This window comes from Schistocerca gregaria, chromosome 2, assembly GCF_023897955.1.
Source record: "Schistocerca gregaria isolate iqSchGreg1 chromosome 2, iqSchGreg1.2, whole genome shotgun sequence".
Taxonomy (NCBI): Eukaryota; Metazoa; Arthropoda; class Insecta; order Orthoptera; family Acrididae; genus Schistocerca; species Schistocerca gregaria.
This window is the reverse complement of record NC_064921.1, coordinates 1,018,371,804-1,018,386,070: the sequence shown is the minus strand read 5'-3', so window position 1 is coordinate 1,018,386,070 and position 14,267 is coordinate 1,018,371,804. Positions and strand designations below refer to the sequence as shown.

Below are 14,267 nucleotides of genomic sequence, written 5' to 3'. Positions count from 1 at the left end.
GTATCTGTTTTCGTTGACTTTTGCTTTCTTGATGCTTGGACCCAAAAAGCACAACACAAAGAAAACGTAAGCGCCGTGAGACTAGCCAAGACTCAGCAAACAAAAGTATGTTCGGCTACCAGGAATCGAATCCGGGCTGCTTGGCTGAAAGCCATGCCTCCTAACAGCTTTCCGTTCCTTCTGACGGCCAGACAATCAGACGTGCAGGGCAAGCGCCATAATCACTGCCGTCACTGATAATATCTCTTCAACCTGTTTGCGCGAAATTTACTTCCTTTCCCGCACGAAGGAAACGGGTAGGTTTGGAATATTTAAAATTCATTGTCAGATGTGGGGTTCGTACCCACGCTCCCTTTCGGGAACCAGAGCTTAAATCTGGCGCCTTAGACCGTTCGGCCAATCTGACGTGCGAGCGGAAACACACTGCTGCCATCGTTTCTATAAACATCTCCAGGGCCTGACTGCGAAATTTGCTTGTTTTTTTTGTGTGAAGGAAATACGTTTTTTTAGAGTATTTAAAACGAGTTGTGAGATGTGAGGTAACACCCCACCCTCACTGTCGGCACCCGGAACTTAAATATGGTGCCTGGCACCGTTGTTTTCCGACGCCTTCCGCCTTAAGTGGAACGAGCAGAACTCTAACTATCAATTTTCACATTGGCGTGGAGAAAACAACGAACGACAATAAAAGTCCGTTCCCTAGCAACGGCTACGCTGTGTATTTCGCCCTCAGGGGAAGCTAATGATATGCTCCAGGCGAGGATCAAACTAACCAACTTAACATTGTGATACTTAGGCGATTTCTACTTCTGGACTGGCACAATTACGCTCAATCGTCTCTGGATCGTCTGTACGTACGTCACATTAGATATTTCTTATATCATGCTGCTGTAAATTAAAGGGCAGTTTTCCAACGGCTGTCAGTTGTGCTTCTATTTACGCTAGCAGCACCTACACACTGCGTTCAGATGTGCCAACCTCTGCCCTGGCGTTGAACGCCTACAGCGCCTTCGCCTTCGGCCTCTGGTGGCAGGAGGGTAGCCGATACATCGCGGCGTGAATGACTCGGCACGCAAGGCGGTGGTGGTGTAACGGTCAGCATGGTTGCTTCCCAAGCAGTTGATCCGGGTTCGATTCCCGGCCACCGCACGAAACGTACATATTTCTTCTAGGGCTATTCCACGTAACGTAACGCGATCTTCGAAACAGAACCGTCGTGGTACGAATAGTTTTCCTTCGCCCCACGTCTCACTCCGTGTCGCCATTGCGGTAGTCGCCGGATTTCGATTCACAGCATCGTGTGTCTCCATGTGTCGACTTGTCTCGACTTTGCTCGGCTGACGCGAGAGCTGACACTTGGAAATGGGCATATATGTAGAGGGCAGGCGGGAGAAACGACTGCGAGAGACCAAAAACCGACAAACATACGACAGAACCTTTCTTTTTATTGTGGCCACAGATTCGCGCTTTAGTGCACCGACAGGCAGGAGTGGCGTCAGCGTGCTGGACCGCATCATTATCGCTAAGCAGCGACGACACCTAAGTAAATAGGCAAAATGAAAGAAGCCAAATGTAGGTAGAGCTCCAAGCTGGACGCCCATCCAAGTACTAAACACGGCCAACCGCTATTAACTCCAATCAACAGACGAGAACCGCTGCACTCAGCGTGGTATGGCCGTTATCGACAACGCCGCGAAACGTGCAGACGTCTTGCTTCTTGTGCACATCACTTGGTATTTACCTGGCAGTGTCTCGCTGGAGGAAGCACTGTCTTTTATGAGAGAAAAATGAAATGGCACTTAGTGCTATCGAATACATGGCTTTTGTGTTCACAGCACGACGCTCTAACGTACTGAGCCGAGGAGCGATGCAATTCAGCCACGTCACCAGTCCAATACCCGGTCCACCGGCTCATCCACCTTCATTACTGCCCTGCCAGACATTTAACCACGTATCTGTTTTCGTTGACTTTTGCTTTCTTGATGCTTGGACCCAAAAAGCACAACACAAAGAAAACGTAAGCGCCGTGAGACTAGCCAAGACTCAGCAAACAAAAGTATGTTCGGCTACCAGGAATCGAATCCGGGCTGCTTGGCTGAAAGCCATGCCTCCTAACAGCTTTCCGTTCCTTCTGACGGCCAGACAATCAGACGTGCAGGGCAAGCGCCATAATCACTGCCGTCACTGATAATATCTCTTCAACCTGTTTGCGCGAAATTTACTTCCTTTCCCGCACGAAGGAAACGGGTAGGTTTGGAATATTTAAAATTCATTGTCAGATGTGGGGTTCGTACCCACGCTCCCTTTCGGGAACCAGAGCTTAAATCTGGCGCCTTAGACCGTTCGGCCAATCTGACGTGCGAGCGGAAACACACTGCTGCCATCGTTTCTATAAACATCTCCAGGGCCTGACTGCGAAATTTGCTTGTTTTTTTTGTGTGAAGGAAATACGTTTTTTTAGAGTATTTAAAACAAGTTGTGAGATGTGAGGTAACACCCCACCCTCACTGTCGGCACCCGCAACTTAAATATGGTGCCTGGCACCGTTGTTTTCCGACGCCTTCGGCCTTAAGTGGAACGAGCAGAACTCTAACTATCAATTTTCACATTGGCGTGGAGAAAACAACGAACGACAATAAAAGTCCGTTCCCTAGCAACGGCTACGCTGTGTATTTCGCCCTCAGGGGAAGCTAATGATATGCTCCAGGCGAGGATCAAACTAACCAACTTAACATTGTGATACTTAGGCGCTTTCTACTTCTGGACTGGCACAATTATGCTCAATCGTCTCTGGATCGTCTGTACGTACGTCACATTAGATATTTCTTATATCATGCGGCTGTAAATTAAAGGGCAGTTTTCCAACGGCTGTCAGTTGTGCTTCTATTTACGCTAGCAGCACCTACACACTGCGTTCAGATGTGCCAACCTCTGCCCTGGCGTTGAACGCCTACAGCGCCTTCGCCTTCGGCCTCTGGTGGCAGGAGGGTAGCCGATACATCGCGGCGTGAATGACTCGGCCGCAAGGCGGTGGTGGTGTAACGGTCAGCATGGTTGCTTCCCAAGCAGTTGATCCGGGTTCGATTCCCGGCCACCGCACGAAACGTACATTTTTCTTCTAGGGCTATTCCACGTAACGTAACGCGATCTTCGAAACAGAACCGTCGTGGTACGAATAGTTTTCCTTCGCCCCACGTCTCACTCCGTGTCGCCATTGCGGTAGTCGCCGGATTTCGATTCACAGCATCGTGTGTCTCCATGTGTCGACTTGTCTCGACTTTGCTCGGCTGACGCGAGAGCTGACGCTTGGAAATGGGCATATATGTAGAGGGCAGGCGGGAGAAACGACTGCGAGAGACCAAAAACCGACAAACATACGACAGAACCTTTCATTTTATTGTGGCCACAGATTCGCGCTTTAGTGCACCGACAGGCAGGAGTGGCGTCAGCGTGCTGGACCGCATCATTATCGCTAAGCAGCGACGACACCTAAGTAAATAGGCAAAATGAAAGAAGCCAAATGTAGGTAGAGCTCCAAGCTGGTCGCCCATCCAAGTACTAAACACGGCCAACCGCTATTAACTCCAATCAACAGACGAGAACCGCTGCACTCAGCGTGGTATGGCCGTTATCGACAACGCCGCGAAACGTGCAGACGTCTTGCTTCTTGTGCACATCACTTGGTATTTACCTGGCAGTGTCTCGCTGGAGGAAGCACTGTCTTTTATGAGAGAAAAATGAAATGGCACTTAGTGCTATCGAATACATGGCCTTTGTGTTCACAGCACGACGCTCTAACGTACTGAGCTGAGGAGCGATGCAATTCGGCCACGTCACCAGTCCAATACCCGGTCCACCGGCTCATCCACCTTCATTACTGCCCTGCCAGACATTTAACCACGTATCTGTTTTCGTTGACTTTTGCTTTCTTGATGCTTGGACCCAAAAAGCACAACACAAAGAAAACGTAAGCGCCGTGAGACTAGCCAAGACTCAGCAAACAAAAGTATGTTCGGCTACCAGGAATCGAATCCGGGCTGCTTGGCTGAAAGCCATGCCTCCTAACAGCTTTCCGTTCCTTCTGACGGCCAGACAATCAGACGTGCAGGGCAAGCGCCATAATCACTGCCGTCACTGATAATATCTCTTCAACCTGTTTGCGCGAAATTTACTTCCTTTCCCGCACGAAGGAAACGGGTAGGTTTGGAATATTTAAAATTCATTGTCAGATGTGGGGTTCGAACCCACGCTCCCTTTCGGGAACCAGAGCTTAAATCTGGCGCCTTAGACCGTTCGGCCAATCTGACGTGCGAGCGGAAACACACTCCTGCCATCGTTTCTATAAACATCTCCAGGGCCTGACTGCGAAATTTGCTTGTTTTTTTTGTGTGAAGGAAATACGTTTTTTTAGAGTATTTAAAACGAGTTGTGAGATGTGAGGTAACACCCCACCCTCACTGTCGGCACCCGCAACTTAAATATGGTGCCTGGCACCGTTGTTTTCCGACGCCTTCCGCCTTAAGTGGAACGAGCAGAACTCTAACTATCAATTTTCACATTGGCGTGGAGAAAACAACGAACGACAATAAAAGTCCGTTCCCTAGCAACGGCTATGCTGTGTATTTCGCCCTCAGGGGAAGCTAATGATATGCTCCAGGCGAGGATCAAACTAACCAACTTAACATTGTGATACTTAGGCGCTTTCTACTTCTGGACTGGCACGATTATGCTCAATCGTCTCTGGATCGTCTGTACGTACGTCACATTAGATATTTCTTATATCATGCTGCTGTAAATTAAAGGGCAGTTTTCCAACGGCTGTCAGTTGTGCTTCTATTTACGCTAGCAGCACCTACACACTGCGTTCAGATGTGCCAACCTCTGCCCTGGCGTTGAACGCCTACAGCGCCTTCGCCTTCGGCCTCTGGTGGCAGGAGGGTAGCCGATACATCGCGGCGTGAATGACTCGGCACGCAAGGCGGTGGTGGTGTAACGGTCAGCATGGTTGCTTCCCAAGCAGTTAATCCGGGTTCGATTCCCGGCCACCGCACGAAACGTACATTTTTCTTCTAGGGCTATTCCACGTAACGTAACGCGATCTTCGAAACAGTACCGTCGTGGTACGAATAGTTTTCCTTCGCCCCACGTCTCACTCCGTGTCGCCATTGCGGTAGTCGCCGGATTTCGATTCACAGCATCGTGTGTCTCCATGTGTCGACTTGTCTCGACTTTGCTCGGCTGACGCGAGAGCTGACGCTTGGAAATGGGCATATATGTAGAGGGCAGGCGGGAGAAACGACTGCGAGAGACCAAAAACCGACAAACATACGACAGAACCTTTCTTTTTATTGTGGCCACAGATTCGCGCTTTAGTGCACCGACAGGCAGGAGTGGCGTCAGCGTGCTGGACCGCATCATTATCGCTAAGCAGCGACGACACCTAAGTAAATAGGCAAAATGAAAGAAGCCAAATGTAGGTAGAGCTCCAAGCTGGTCGCCCATCCAAGTACTAAACACGGCCAACCGCTATTAACTCCAATCAACAGACGAGAACCGCTGCACTCAGCGTGGTATGGCCGTTATCGACAACGCCGCGAAACGTGCAGACGTCTTGCTTCTTGTGCACATCACTTGGTATTTACCTGGCAGTGTCTCGCTGGAGGAAGCACTGTCTTTTATGAGAGAAAAATGAAATGGCACTTAGTGCTATCGAATACATGGCCTTTGTGTTCACAGCACGACGCTCTAACGTACTGAGCTGAGGAGCGATGCAATTCGGCCACGTCACCAGTCCAATACCCGGTCCACCGGCTCATCCACCTTCATTACTGCCCTGCCAGACATTTAACCACGTATCTGTTTTCGTTGACTTTTGCTTTCTTGATGCTTGGACCCAAAAAGCACAACACAAAGAAAACGTAAGCGCCGTGAGACTAGCCAAGACTCAGCAAACAAAAGTATGTTCGGCTACCAGGAATCGAATCCGGGCTGCTTGGCTGAAAGCCATGCCTCCTAACAGCTTTCCGTTCCTTCTGACGGCCAGACAATCAGACGTGCAGGGCAAGCGCCATAATCACTGCCGTCACTGATAATATCTCTTCAACCTGTTTGCGCGAAATTTACTTCCTTTCCCGCACGAAGGAAACGGGTAGGTTTGGAATATTTAAAATTCATTGTCAGATGTGGGGTTCGAACCCACGCTCCCTTTCGGGAACCAGAGCTTAAATCTGGCGCCTTAGACCGTTCGGCCAATCTGACGTGCGAGCGGAAACACACTCCTGCCATCGTTTCTATAAACATCTCCAGGGCCTGACTGCGAAATTTGCTTGTTTTTTTGTGTGAAGGAAATACGTTTTTTTAGAGTATTTAAAACGAGTTGTGAGATGTGAGGTAACACCCCACCCTCACTGTCGGCACCCGCAACTTAAATATGGTGCCTGGCACCGTTGTTTTCCGACGCCTTCGGCCTTAAGTGGAACGAGCAGAACTCTAACTATCAATTTTCACATTGGCGTGGAGAAAACAACGAACGACAATAAAAGTCCGTTCCCTAGCAACGGCTATGCTGTGTATTTCGCCCTCAGGGGAAGCTAATGATATGCTCCAGGCGAGGATCAAACTAACCAACTTAACATTGTGATACTTAGGCGCTTTCTACTTCTGGACTGGCACGATTATGCTCAATCGTCTCTGGATCGTCTGTACGTACGTCACATTAGATATTTCTTATATCATGCTGCTGTAAATTAAAGGACAGTTTTCCAACGGCTGTCAGTTGTGCTTCTATTTACGCTAGCAGCACCTACACACTGCGTTCAGATGTGCCAACCTCTGCCCTGGCGTTGAACGCCTACAGCGCCTTCGCCTTCGGCCTCTGGTGGCAGGAGGGTAGCCGATACATCGCGGCGTGAATGACTCGGCACGCAAGGCGGTGGTGGTGTAACGGTCAGCATGGTTGCTTCCCAAGCAGTTGATCCGGGTTCGATTCCCGGCCACCGCACGAAACGTACATTTTTCTTCTAGGGCTATTCCACGTAACGTAACGCGATCTTCGAAACAGAACCGTCGTGGTACGAATAGTTTTCCTTCGCCCCACGTCTCACTCCGTGTCGCCATTGCGGTAGTCGCCGGATTTCGATTCACAGCATCGTGTGTCTCCATGTGTCGACTTGTCTCGACTTTGCTCGGCTGACGCGAGAGCTGACGCTTGGAAATGGGCATATATGTAGAGGGCAGGCGGGAGAAACGACTGCGAGAGACCAAAAACCGACAAACATACGACAGAACCTTTCTTTTTATTGTGGCCACAGATTCGCGCTTTAGTGCACCGACAGGCAGGAGTGGCGTCAGCGTGCTGGACCGCATCATTATCGCTAAGCAGCGACGACACCTAAGTAAATAGGCAAAATGAAAGAAGCCAAATGTAGGTAGAGCTCCAAGCTGGTCGCCCATCCAAGTACTAAACACGGCCAACCGCTATTAACTCCAATCAACAGACGAGAACCGCTGCACTCAGCGTGGTATGGCCGTTATCGACAACGCCGCGAAACGTGCAGACGTCTTGCTTCTTGTGCACATCACTTGGTATTTACCTGGCAGTGTCTCGCTGGAGGAAGCACTGTCTTTTATGAGAGAAAAATGAAATGGCACTTAGTGCTATCGAATACATGGCCTTTGTGTTCACAGCACGACGCTCTAACGTACTGAGCTGAGGAGCGATGCAATTCGGCCACGTCACCAGTCCAATACCCGGTCCACCGGCTCATCCACCTTCATTACTGCCCTGCCAGACATTTAACCACGTATCTGTTTTCGTTGACTTTTGCTTTCTTGATGCTTGGACCCAAAAAGCACAACACAAAGAAAACGTAAGCGCCGTGAGACTAGCCAAGACTCAGCAAACAAAAGTATGTTCGGCTACCAGGAATCGAATCCGGGCTGCTTGGCTGAAAGCCATGCCTCCTAACAGCTTTCCGTTCCTTCTGACGGCCAGACAATCAGACGTGCAGGGCAAGCGCCATAATCACTGCCGTCACTGATAATATCTCTTCAACCTGTTTGCGCGAAATTTACTTCCTTTCCCGCACGAAGGAAACGGGTAGGTTTGGAATATTTAAAATTCATTGTCAGATGTGGGGTTCGAACCCACGCTCCCTTTCGGGAACCAGAGCTTAAATCTGGCGCCTTAGACCGTTCGGCCAATCTGACGTGCGAGCGGAAACACACTGCTGCCATCGTTTCTATAAACATCTCCAGGGCCTGACTGCGAAATTTGCTTGTTTTTTTTGTGTGAAGGAAATACGTTTTTTTAGAGTATTTAAAACGAGTTGTGAGATGTGAGGTAACACCCCACCCTCACTGTCGGCACCCGCAACTTAAATATGGTGCCTGGCACCGTTGTTTTCCGACGCCTTCGGCCTTAAGTGGAACGAGCAGAACTCTAACTATCAATTTTCACATTGGCGTGGAGAAAACAACGAACGACAATAAAAGTCCGTTCCCTAGCAACGGCTACGCTGTGTATTTCGCCCTCAGGGGAAGCTAATGATATGCTCCAGGCGAGGATCAAACTAACCAACTTAACATTGTGATACTTAGGCGCTTTCTACTTCTGGACTGGCACAATTATGCTCAATCGCCTCTGGATCGTCTGTACGTACGTCACATTAGATATTTCTTATATCATGCTGCTGTAAATTAAAGGGCAGTTTTCCAACGGCTGTCAGTTGTGCTTCTATTTACGCTAGCAGCACCTACACACTGCGTTCAGATGTGCCAACCTCTGCCCTGGCGTTGAACGCCTACAGCGCCTTCGCCTTCGGCCTCTGGTGGCAGGAGCGTAGCCGATACATCGCGGCGTGAATGACTCGGCACGCAAGGCGGTGGTGGTGTAACGGTCAGCATGGTTGCTTCCCAAGCAGTTGATCCGGGTTCGATTCCCGGCCACCGCACGAAACGTACATTTTTCTTCTAGGGCTATTCCACGTAACGTAACGCGATCTTCGAAACAGAACCGTCGTGGTACGAATAGTTTTCCTTCGCCCCACGTCTCACTCCGTGTCGCCATTGCGGTAGTCGCCGGATTTCGATTCACAGCATCGTGTGTCTCCATGTGTCGACTTGTCTCGACTTTGCTCGGCTGACGCGAGAGCTGACGCTTGGAAATGGGCATATATGTAGAGGGCAGGCGGGAGAAACGACTGCGAGAGACCAAAAACCGACAAACATACGACAGAACCTTTCATTTTATTGTGGCCACAGATTCGCGCTTTAGTGCACCGACAGGCAGGAGTGGCGTCAGCGTGCTGGACCGCATCATTATCGCTAAGCAGCGACGACACCTAAGTAAATAGGCAAAATGAAAGAAGCCAAATGTAGGTAGAGCTCCAAGCTGGTCGCCCATCCAAGTACTAAACACGGCCAACCGCTATTAACTCCAATCAACAGACGAGAACCGCTGCACTCAGCGTGGTATGGCCGTTATCGACAACGCCGCGAAACGTGCAGACGTCTTGCTTCTTGTGCACATCACTTGGTATTTACCTGGCAGTGTCTCGCTGGAGGAAGCACTGTCTTTTATGAGAGAAAAATGAAATGGCACTTAGTGCTATCGAATACATGGCCTTTGTGTTCACAGCACGACGCTCTAACGTACTGAGCTGAGGAGCGATGCAATTCGGCCACGTCACCAGTCCAATACCCGGTCCACCGGCTCATCCACCTTCATTACTGCCCTGCCAGACATTTAACCACGTATCTGTTTTCGTTGACTTTTGCTTTCTTGATGCTTGGACCCAAAAAGCACAACACAAAGAAAACGTAAGCGCCGTGAGACTAGCCAAGACTCAGCAAACAAAAGTATGTTCGGCTACCAGGAATCGAATCCGGGCTGCTTGGCTGAAAGCCATGCCTCCTAACAGCTTTCCGTTCCTTCTGACGGCCAGACAATCAGACGTGCAGGGCAAGCGCCATAATCACTGCCGTCACTGATAATATCTCTTCAACCTGTTTGCGCGAAATTTACTTCCTTTCCCGCACGAAGGAAACGGGTAGGTTTGGAATATTTAAAATTCAATGTCAGATGTGGGGTTCGAACCCACGCTCCCTTTCGGGAACCAGAGCTTAAATCTGGCGCCTTAGACCGTTCGGCCAATCTGACGTGCGAGCGGAAACACACTCCTGCCATCGTTTCTATAAACATCTCCAGGGCCTGACTGCGAAATTTGCTTGTTTTTTTTGTGTGAAGGAAATACGTTTTTTTAGAGTATTTAAAACGAGTTGTGAGATGTGAGGTAACACCCCACCCTCACTGTCGGCACCCGCAACTTAAATATGGTGCCTGGCACCGTTGTTTTCCGACGCCTTCGGCCTTAAGTGGAACGAGCAGAACTCTAACTATCAATTTTCACATTGGCGTGGAGAAAACAACGAACGACAATAAAAGTCCGTTCCCTAGCAACGGCTATGCTGTGTATTTCGCCCTCAGGGGAAGCTAATGATATGCTCCAGGCGAGGATCAAACTAACCAACTTAACATTGTGATACTTAGGCGCTTTCTACTTCTGGACTGGCACGATTATGCTCAATCGTCTCTGGATCGTCTGTACGTACGTCACATTAGATATTTCTTATATCATGCTGCTGTAAATTAAAGGGCAGTTTTCCAACGGCTGTCAGTTGTGCTTCTATTTACGCTAGCAGCACCTACACACTGCGTTCAGATGTGCCAACCTCTGCCCTGGCGTTGAACGCCTACAGCGCCTTCGCCTTCGGCCTCTGGTGGCAGGAGGGTAGCCGATACATCGCGGCGTGAATGACTCGGCACGCAAGGCGGTGGTGGTGTAACGGTCAGCATGGTTGCTTCCCAAGCAGTTGATCCGGGTTCGATTCCCGGCCACCGCACGAAACGTACATTTTTCTTCTAGGGCTATTCCACGTAACGTAACGCGATCTTCGAAACAGAACCGTCGTGGTACGAATAGTTTTCCTTCGCCCCACGTCTCACTCCGTGTCGCCATTGCGGTAGTCGCCGGATTTCGATTCACAGCATCGTGTGTCTCCATGTGTCGACTTGTCTCGACTTTGCTCGGCTGACGCGAGAGCTGACGCTTGGAAATGGGCATATATGTAGAGGGCAGGCGGGAGAAACGACTGCGAGAGACCAAAAACCGACAAACATACGACAGAACCTTTCTTTTTATTGTGGCCACAGATTCGCGCTTTAGTGCACCGACAGGCAGGAGTGGCGTCAGCGTGCTGGACCGCATCATTATCGCTAAGCAGCGACGACACCTAAGTAAATAGGCAAAATGAAAGAAGCCAAATGTAGGTAGAGCTCCAAGCTGGTCGCCCATCCAAGTACTAAACACGGCCAACCGCTATTAACTCCAATCAACAGACGAGAACCGCTGCACTCAGCGTGGTATGGCCGTTATCGACAACGCCGCGAAACGTGCAGACGTCTTGCTTCTTGTGCACATCACTTGGTATTTACCTGGCAGTGTCTCGCTGGAGGAAGCACTGTTTTTTATGAGAGAAAAATGAAATGGCACTTAGTGCTATCGAATACATGGCCTTTGTGTTCACAGCACGACGCTCTAACGTACTGAGCTGAGGAGCGATGCAATTCGGCCACGTCACCAGTCCAATACCCGGTCCACCGGCTCATCCACCTTCATTACTGCCCTGCCAGACATTTAACCACGTATCTGTTTTCGTTGACTTTTGCTTTCTTGATGCTTGGACCCAAAAAGCACAACACAAAGAAAACGTAAGCGCCGTGAGACTAGCCAAGACTCAGCAAACAAAAGTATGTTCGGCTACCAGGAATCGAATCCGGGCTGCTTGGCTGAAAGCCATGCCTCCTAACAGCTTTCCGTTCCTTCTGACGGCCAGACAATCAGACGTGCAGGGCAAGCGCCATAATCACTGCCGTCACTGATAATATCTCTTCAACCTGTTTGCGCGAAATTTACTTCCTTTCCCGCACGAAGGAAACGGGTAGGTTTGGAATATTTAAAATTCATTGTCAGATGTGGGGTTCGAACCCACGCTCCCTTTCGGGAACCAGAGCTTAAATCTGGCGCCTTAGACCGTTCGGCCAATCTGACGTGCGAGCGGAAACACACTGCTGCCATCGTTTCTATAAACATCTCCAGGGCCTGACTGCGAAATTTGCTTGTTTTTTTTGTGTGAAGGAAATACGTTTTTTTAGAGTATTTAAAACGAGTTGTGAGATGTGAGGTAACACCCCACCCTCACTGTCGGCACCCGCAACTTAAATATGGTGCCTGGCACCGTTGTTTTCCGACGCCTTCGGCCTTAAGTGGAACGAGCAGAACTCTAACTATCAATTTTCACATTGGCGTGGAGAAAACAACGAACGACAATAAAAGTCCGTTCCCTAGCAACGGCTACGCTGTGTATTTCGCCCTCAGGGGAAGCTAATGATATGCTCCAGGCGAGGATCAAACTAACCAACTTAACATTGTGATACTTAGGCGCTTTCTACTTCTGGACTGGCACAATTATGCTCAATCGTCTCTGGATCGTCTGTACGTACGTCACATTAGATATTTCTTATATCATGCTGCTGTAAATTAAAGGGCAGTTTTCCAACGGCTGTCAGTTGTGCTTCTATTTACGCTAGCAGCACCTACACACTGCGTTCAGATGTGCCAACCTCTGCCCTGGCGTTGAACGCCTACAGCGCCTTCGCCTTCGGCCTCTGGTGGCAGGAGCGTAGCCGATACATCGCGGCGTGAATGACTCGGCACGCAAGGCGGTGGTGGTGTAACGGTCAGCATGGTTGCTTCCCAAGCAGTTGATCCGGGTTCGATTCCCGGCCACCGCACGAAACGTACATTTTTCTTCTAGGGCTATTCCACGTAACGTAACGCGATCTTCGAAACAGAACCGTCGTGGTACGAATAGTTTTCCTTCGCCCCACGTCTCACTCCGTGTCGCCATTGCGGTAGTCGCCGGATTTCGATTCACAGCATCGTGTGTCTCCATGTGTCGACTTGTCTCGACTTTGCTCGGCTGACGCGAGAGCTGACGCTTGGAAATGGGCATATATGTAGAGGGCAGGCGGGAGAAACGACTGCGAGAGACCAAAAACCGACAAACATACGACAGAACCTTTCATTTTATTGTGGCCACAGATTCGCGCTTTAGTGCACCGACAGGCAGGAGTGGCGTCAGCGTGCTGGACCGCATCATTATCGCTAAGCAGCGACGACACCTAAGTAAATAGGCAAAATGAAAGAAGCCAAATGTAGGTAGAGCTCCAAGCTGGTCGCCCATCCAAGTACTAAACACGGCCAACCGCTATTAACTCCAATCAACAGACGAGAACCGCTGCACTCAGCGTGGTATGGCCGTTATCGACAACGCCGCGAAACGTGCAGACGTCTTGCTTCTTGTGCACATCACTTGGTATTTACCTGGCAGTGTCTCGCTGGAGGAAGCACTGTCTTTTATGAGAGAAAAATGAAATGGCACTTAGTGCTATCGAATACATGGCCTTTGTGTTCACAGCACGACGCTCTAACGTACTGAGCTGAGGAGCGATGCAATTCGGCCACGTCACCAGTCCAATACCCGGTCCACCGGCTCATCCACCTTCATTACTGCCCTGCCAGACATTTAACCACGTATCTGTTTTCGTTGACTTTTGCTTTCTTGATGCTTGGACCCAAAAAGCACAACACAAAGAAAACGTAAGCGCCGTGAGACTAGCCAAGACTCAGCAAACAAAAGTATGTTCGGCTACCAGGAATCGAATCCGGGCTGCTTGGCTGAAAGCCATGCCTCCTAACAGCTTTCCGTTCCTTCTGACGGCCAGACAATCAGACGTGCAGGGCAAGCGCCATAATCACTGCCGTCACTGATAATATCTCTTCAACCTGTTTGCGCGAAATTTACTTCCTTTCCCGCACGAAGGAAACGGGTAGGTTTGGAATATTTAAAATTCATTGTCAGATGTGGGGTTCGAACCCACGCTCCCTTTCGGGAACCAGAGCTTAAATCTGGCGCCTTAGACCGTTCGGCCAATCTGACGTGCGAGCGGAAACACATTCCTGCCATCGTTTCTATAAACATCTCCAGGGCCTGACTGCGAAATTTGCTTGTTTTTTTTGCTTGAAGGAAATACGTTTTTTTAGAGTATTTAAAACGAGTTGTGAGATGTGAGGTAACACCCCACCCTCACTGTCGGCACCCGCAACTTAAATATGGTGCCTGGCACCGTTGTTTTCCGACGCCTT

General features: G+C 49.7%; 15 non-coding genes across 15 annotated transcripts; 7 read left to right on the top strand and 8 right to left on the bottom strand.

Moving 5' to 3' along the window:
- Nucleotides 1-322: 322 nt before the first annotated feature.
- On the bottom strand, nucleotides 323-406 carry Trnal-uaa (transfer RNA leucine (anticodon UAA)). The gene has a single exon. It is a non-coding gene; the product is annotated as a tRNA-Leu (tRNA).
- A 671-nt stretch (nucleotides 407-1,077) lies between these two features.
- Nucleotides 1,078-1,149, top strand: Trnag-ccc (transfer RNA glycine (anticodon CCC)). Its single transcript has one exon. It is a non-coding gene; the product is annotated as a tRNA-Gly (tRNA).
- Nucleotides 1,150-2,273: 1,124 nt separating this feature from the next.
- On the bottom strand, nucleotides 2,274-2,357 carry Trnal-uaa (transfer RNA leucine (anticodon UAA)). Its single transcript has one exon. It is a non-coding gene; the product is annotated as a tRNA-Leu (tRNA).
- Nucleotides 2,358-3,027: 670 nt separating this feature from the next.
- On the top strand, nucleotides 3,028-3,099 carry Trnag-ccc (transfer RNA glycine (anticodon CCC)). Its single transcript has one exon. It is a non-coding gene; the product is annotated as a tRNA-Gly (tRNA).
- Nucleotides 3,100-4,223: 1,124 nt separating this feature from the next.
- Nucleotides 4,224-4,307, bottom strand: Trnal-uaa (transfer RNA leucine (anticodon UAA)). The gene has a single exon. It is a non-coding gene; the product is annotated as a tRNA-Leu (tRNA).
- Nucleotides 4,308-4,978: 671 nt separating this feature from the next.
- Trnag-ccc (transfer RNA glycine (anticodon CCC)) lies at nucleotides 4,979-5,050 on the top strand. Its single transcript has one exon. It is a non-coding gene; the product is annotated as a tRNA-Gly (tRNA).
- A 1,124-nt stretch (nucleotides 5,051-6,174) lies between these two features.
- On the bottom strand, nucleotides 6,175-6,258 carry Trnal-uaa (transfer RNA leucine (anticodon UAA)). The gene has a single exon. It is a non-coding gene; the product is annotated as a tRNA-Leu (tRNA).
- Nucleotides 6,259-6,928: 670 nt separating this feature from the next.
- Trnag-ccc (transfer RNA glycine (anticodon CCC)) lies at nucleotides 6,929-7,000 on the top strand. Its single transcript has one exon. It is a non-coding gene; the product is annotated as a tRNA-Gly (tRNA).
- A 1,124-nt stretch (nucleotides 7,001-8,124) lies between these two features.
- Nucleotides 8,125-8,208, bottom strand: Trnal-uaa (transfer RNA leucine (anticodon UAA)). The gene has a single exon. It is a non-coding gene; the product is annotated as a tRNA-Leu (tRNA).
- Nucleotides 8,209-8,879: 671 nt separating this feature from the next.
- Trnag-ccc (transfer RNA glycine (anticodon CCC)) lies at nucleotides 8,880-8,951 on the top strand. The gene has a single exon. It is a non-coding gene; the product is annotated as a tRNA-Gly (tRNA).
- A 1,124-nt stretch (nucleotides 8,952-10,075) lies between these two features.
- Trnal-uaa (transfer RNA leucine (anticodon UAA)) lies at nucleotides 10,076-10,159 on the bottom strand. Its single transcript has one exon. It is a non-coding gene; the product is annotated as a tRNA-Leu (tRNA).
- Nucleotides 10,160-10,830: 671 nt separating this feature from the next.
- Trnag-ccc (transfer RNA glycine (anticodon CCC)) lies at nucleotides 10,831-10,902 on the top strand. The gene has a single exon. It is a non-coding gene; the product is annotated as a tRNA-Gly (tRNA).
- Nucleotides 10,903-12,026: 1,124 nt separating this feature from the next.
- Trnal-uaa (transfer RNA leucine (anticodon UAA)) lies at nucleotides 12,027-12,110 on the bottom strand. The gene has a single exon. It is a non-coding gene; the product is annotated as a tRNA-Leu (tRNA).
- Nucleotides 12,111-12,781: 671 nt separating this feature from the next.
- Nucleotides 12,782-12,853, top strand: Trnag-ccc (transfer RNA glycine (anticodon CCC)). The gene has a single exon. It is a non-coding gene; the product is annotated as a tRNA-Gly (tRNA).
- A 1,124-nt stretch (nucleotides 12,854-13,977) lies between these two features.
- On the bottom strand, nucleotides 13,978-14,061 carry Trnal-uaa (transfer RNA leucine (anticodon UAA)). Its single transcript has one exon. It is a non-coding gene; the product is annotated as a tRNA-Leu (tRNA).
- Nucleotides 14,062-14,267: the final 206 nt, after the last annotated feature.